The sequence below is a fragment of the Phragmites australis genome, chromosome 13, assembly GCF_958298935.1.
Source record: "Phragmites australis chromosome 13, lpPhrAust1.1, whole genome shotgun sequence".
NCBI classification, from domain to species: Eukaryota; Viridiplantae; Streptophyta; class Magnoliopsida; order Poales; family Poaceae; genus Phragmites; species Phragmites australis.
Window position 1 is genome coordinate 12,705,475 of NC_084933.1, and position 6,011 is coordinate 12,711,485.

Below are 6,011 nucleotides of genomic sequence, written 5' to 3' on the forward strand. Positions count from 1 at the left end.
AATCTAGCTGCAACATTAATGCATCGTAGACGCTCAATAGCGTTAGAATGTGCATCAAGTGAGTAATGACGTTGTACTCCATATCGTCTTCTTTAGCATGCACCTTTGACGATGAAGGCTTGGATTGTTGAATGGGGAGCTTGGAGCACTGCAACCCATTGGTCTTGTTAGCTCGAGGATCGCTTCTCAAATTCGTATTAACTTCTTCAATTTCTCCCTCTTCAGCAGATGTAGCTTTCGCTTCTAGGGCTTCATGCTCTTCGGGAGTAATAGCAACTCCCGAATTCTAGTCTTCATCATCCTCACTCATGAAAATGGCATTACATGACACCACTTGGAAGACGGAGTAGCGTTGAGAAAATGTTCATCACTTGATGTTGTTGCCTGCCCGGTCTTAGGAAAGAACCGACCTAGTGTAGGAAACATAGTTATTCTCCGCGGAAAAGCTACATTTCCCTCTGACTTGAGAACAAATCAAGGAGGCATACTTCGTTGACTTGTATCATGCCGTTCAACTTGCACTGGTGTCGGAGAAGGACTAGATTGATAGCTTGATCATCGGGCTCTTGGAGGGCACCTTTGCGGCACCTGCTGCCACTGTTGCTCCCTCACACAATGAGTAACGGGCGTGAGTCGGAGCCTCTCGAACTTATCTTCTACTTGGGAAAATGTCACCAAATACTCTTCTTCTTTGTTTATGTGAATAGATGATGAGCCATCATGTCCCACAGTTACCATATTAGCGGTATGGTAGTTTGGATTCATAGCTTTAGGCTGAGGGCCAACCTCTTCTTGCCGACCACTCTTTGTAGCCACTCTTTAAAAGCAATGCAATCTTCAATGACATGTCCTACGTATCGATGGTATGGACAATACATGGGGTTATCAGTCATGGTGACCTGATCGGGTCTTGCCGGTGTAGGTAGGTTCACGAGCTTTTGCTCGTTCATCTGTTTGAAGAGACTTTTGATGATGTCTCATCGGAAGACATATTTCTTATTCAACATCTCCCGAACATTAGGATGCCTAGCTGGTCTTGGCTGCTCACTCTTCGAACCGAAGACTGGAACGACACTCATGGTGTTTGACTCAATAGGTGCCTCCACCTTGTTGCCATTTCCGGTCGGCTTACTTGAAGACTCAAATCGTCTAGTGTTGTCAACAGAGCTGGTATTCTTGTACATCTCCATGATGTGTGATACTTTCTCAAACTCAAGCTTGGTAGCTGCTACGGCATCGCCAAGCGAGCTGAAAGTCTTTAGGCCACGTCACTGACCAATTAGTGTTGTTGCATGACATGTATGCATATTTGTATGGCGTCTTCTGGATGCATCTCTTTTGCGGGACAGCCATAGTTGTTTCTAAAGCGGATGATGTAGTCTTTGATCTTCTTATCTTGCCTTTATTTGATTGAGACAACTCTAGAATCGAGATGTACTTCCTTATTGTGATAAAATTTGATTTGAATAACTCCTTCATTGCGATCCAACTAGGCAACGAACCCGCAAACAGACGGCTATACCAGTGGAAGGCAGCTCCGGTCAAGGAAACTAAGAAGTAGAGTAGTAGCAATGATGGGTGATTCGCCGTGTCTCCACAAATCGATTCGAAGTAGGCGAGATGCTCAATGGCATCACCAGTTACATCAAATAAATGGAACTTCAACGGATGCCAACCTGTGGTGAACTTGACTCGGTCGTGCCAAGCTTCATATGGCTTGTCAAGCTCGCTCTCTAGTTGTCTTAGGGCCTGCTCGGCCGCTAGTTGATGCATTCTTCTGTTAACTACGTCTCTTCTGCAATGCAGTGATAATCTCTTCGTGCCACAGCCAATGCAGGTGCATCATTTGTGGCTGAATTTGCCAGCATGGCTATGACATATGGAGGAGTTGCACCCATTTGATGGCTAGGCACGCCCCCTGCCTCTATCGGAGGAGGATTGCATAACTGAGACGCAACTTCAATCTCGGCAAGCTATAGGTCAATTTAAGAAAAATGTGGTACATTAGGTGGTACTGGCAGTGCGCCTCCTGACACAAATTATTGCATCATGGCACAAAGCTAGTGTACTCTTGCGGACAGCTCGCTTACTTGTCTTCCAAGAGCACTATTATGCTTGTGTTAAGTGCCCGAATGCAGTGAATGTACTTGCTGCTGTTGATTGCTTGTACCCACTAGGGGCACGATAGATTGTGCTATACCCGCACTTGAGGCTGGTTCTTCACAAATGCCTTCATTTTTGTTCGCCATATTCACAGGCGCAACATTTAGTCCTTCTAGATCTCCTACCTCTCCGGACAAAGCCGAAGGTGCTAGCCGAGAGTAGTGTGGCGATTGTGAGTGCACTTCAAGAGAGTCTAGTGTGTGAACCCCGAGACTATATTATCCCTTATCCTCGGATGTAACAAGGCTACTCTCTATCTGACATAGAGTGCTCATCTTTAAACATGTGTCGGGGCCAGGGCACATAGCCACCGTGTGTAGCTAGACTTGATCTTGTGGTAGATGAGAGGGAATACTCCTATAAGTGTCAGGGTGGTCATGCAAAAAAGACCCCCCTTCAAGAAATTTGTATCTCCTGAACACGGGAAAGCAAGGGGCAACTATGGCCTCCTTCTGTAGCCTTGAATCAATTTGCGAGAACCTACCGAAGCAAGCCTTTGGATTTAGCAAAAGTTCCTCCTTTGAGGAGTACGCTAACTCATGTGTGACAGGAAGAGGTTCCCAATCAGAATCTGATTCTTTGGGCATGACGATACCGACTGTGCCGCACACCACGACATCTCCGTCATTGGACTTCTTTGAACTTTTTAGAAGAGTGTTGTAATTCGATGAAGCGTTCGAGCCTGACTTTATAAGCTACTGAGGTGCTTCAGTTGTAGATGGTGGTGCCGTTTCCTCGGGGACAGCTGCAGGTTTATCCTCCAGTGCTGAATTTTCATTTTCTTTGGTTACGATGATAAGGGAGGGTTGAGGTGACTCAACCCTTTGCTGTTGCGCGGTAGGCCCTATTGAAACAGGGATGATGCAAACATCTTGAGCTTGTCATGGTCTTAGGGCCCAGCGCCATGAAAGAAAGTTGTATCTTGGGTTTTGCTCCAGGTTTAGGGTTGCCTGAATGCTAACTATTCTGTCCTCCGAATGGACTTGTCCATCCGTCCAGATGTGGACTTTTAACATGATGTAGCACAAGGTCTTGCAATTCTCAGAACCAGGCTTGTTGGTTTCTCTTCCTTTATTCACACATTTGTTGATTCTCATTGAGAGTATACGGGGCTTAGTATCTTATAGGTGAAGTGGGACAATGTGTTGGCCGCAAGAGCCTTGGGCTCTCACGACTGGAGGAAACCGCCTCATAGTGGGGCCTCTGTCGCACCCAAAATACCTTCACAGATATGCATAGTCATGACAACATGATTCTTGATCCCATCTAATAGGTGGCTGTGTTTGGCATGGCCGATAGGACGAAGGCGGAGGACCTCTTTGTCGAGGAGCCTCGACATAGCGATCTTGATGTTCATAACGATTTGCAGGACGGAGATTGCCCCAGTTCATGAAGTCTCCAACATAGTAGAACTGCAACGTTGTCTTCCGAGACTGTTCATTTGGTCTCTAAGCTATTGTATTTGTCTTTGTAATTCATTAAGATGAGGTGCCAACACTTCACTTTGAAGTACGGGGAACTAGTTTGTGTTGATATTAGATGAACACAGAATAGACATTACGCTGATGTAAAAATAAGGCACCTAGTGCTTGAAGCAAGCTATACTGGGGTTATAGAGTCTATGCCTCCTTCCAAGGCGTTGTGATAGGAATTCTTTTACTATAGCTTCCCGGGCGGGGAGCCCAGCTCGCGACGCATGGTAAGTCCATGTGTGGGGAATGGCTTCGCTTGGAGCCGCTTCCTCTTTTGGAGTAGTGAGTGTGGTGAGACGAGAGGCAATCCATTGTCATAACCTCTTGCCCTTGACGATCTTCCGCCAGCAGTTCTGGCGTGCATGTGGTCTTCTGGCTTGAGGGGCGAGGGTAGTGCTTTGACGCAAGTTCTCGCAAACTGCGTCTAAAGCTACAACCAACTCGGCTTCGCTTTTCTTAGTGAGGGAGGATCCCTCTAGGATGGCATAGCCTCAGGGATAATACTATGGCATTCTTCTTCGATATGTTCAAAGGCTCTCTTCTGAGACTTCTTCATCATCTGAGCTTGATTTAGCTCTTGCGTCATCTTTGAGTAGACTTCGCCCCCCATGTTCGAAGATGACCTCAGGCGAGAACGTTCCAAATTGGAGGGTCATGAATCGAGTCACGGGCAGGGACGAATCTACCTGCAACAACATTGTCTCTTGGTTAGTACTTTCCCGATGACCTCTTCGCAAGCAGCACTTGGAGACTCAAGAGACCATCGTGATGACCAGTGTAGCACAACAAACAAGGGAGGAGAACCAAGTCCCACCGGGCGTGCCACTTTATTTTGTAGATTTGAGAAACTTGCATCGAATGTATGAAGTATAACTTTGAATATTATAATATATGGGCACACTAGCATAAATGTAGTATACAAGAGACGGGAGAACGATGTAACAAAAACATAATCTTTATTCATTCATGTTGACGGCGGCAAAGTGGCAGTGGTCACGATCGGTAGAGCTTCTGCATGGATGGCAAAAATTGATTCCCAAAACTGGTCGGCGTCCCCGATATATATATAGGCGGCGGATGAGGAAGTGGGGTGAGAAGATAGAGTTCGGGACTGTTAGGATTTGGGGAAATCCAGAGATTGATCCCAATTCGCCCAAATCCACCCGCACTGGATAGAGATAGAGGGGGCAATGGTGGTGGGCCTACAGCTCAGCGGAAGAGGCAGGGAGTAGAGGAGCACATAGTCCACAGTGCAAAGGGGGCGACAGCGCTCTTGGTGCACTCGGGTGGAAGAAGCACAAGGGGTGGGTCACCTGCGTGGGCTTTGCTCGGTGTGCATGCAAGAAGAGGGAGAGAGGAGCTGGTCCTTGGGCTGGTTCGGTTAGGAGAAGCAAAGGGGAAGGGGGAAATGAAGAAGGAGAGATGGATTGATCTTAGGTTGGATCGAGAAAGAAGAGGGCTCAGACCAGCCGAAGCAGGCCGAGCCCGGCCGTGGGGACACAGGAACGGGCTCAGGCCAAATTGGCCCCGAGAGATAGCTCTTCTCTTTTCTTTTCCGTTTTCTCTTTTTCCTTTATTTCTCCTTTATACATATGCTTATAGATATATAATATATATGTGTGTGAGTGTGTGTGTATATATATATATATATATATATATATATATATAGGACACCTATTCTATACTCCTAGGAGTATGTACTCCCACATGCAATATACCACCTAAACAAACACTTTATACTCTTTTATCATTTTTAGTATACTCTAATACTAATTCTAAGATACTCCAATATGAGTTGTATGAAAAAAAATTCAATGTTAGCCTTTCATTTTTGCTATATACTCTTTTTTATACATAAAAGAAGTATATACGCAAATTAAGATAAAAATCATGGAATTTCATAAAATTTTCGTGGGATTTGTATTGTAGTATCTTATAATTATTAATGAAGTATATTTAAAGTAATAAAGAAGTATAACTCATGTGTAAAAGTGGTATATGAGAGGTGGGAGTACATACACCCAGGAGTACATACTAGTTTTCTTATATATATATATATATATATATATATATATATATATATATATATATATATATGCATATATATGCATATTAAGCGTACCTTCGGCAAAATACCGTCGAACAATGTGAGACAGGTTGGACGTTTGCATGAGTCGGTCTTGCCGTCGAGTCCCGGTCACGGAAACACGATTCCTTGGTTGCAAGCTGCGTGCCATCGTCCAGCGTTGGTGTCCCAAACAAGAACGACCCATCGCTGCTACAAGTAGTACTTGGTCGATAAATAGATCTTTTACTCAGTTTCATCTGACCAGATACTAGCTCCTGTATCTCAAATTCTCAGTGCGACTAGACTTT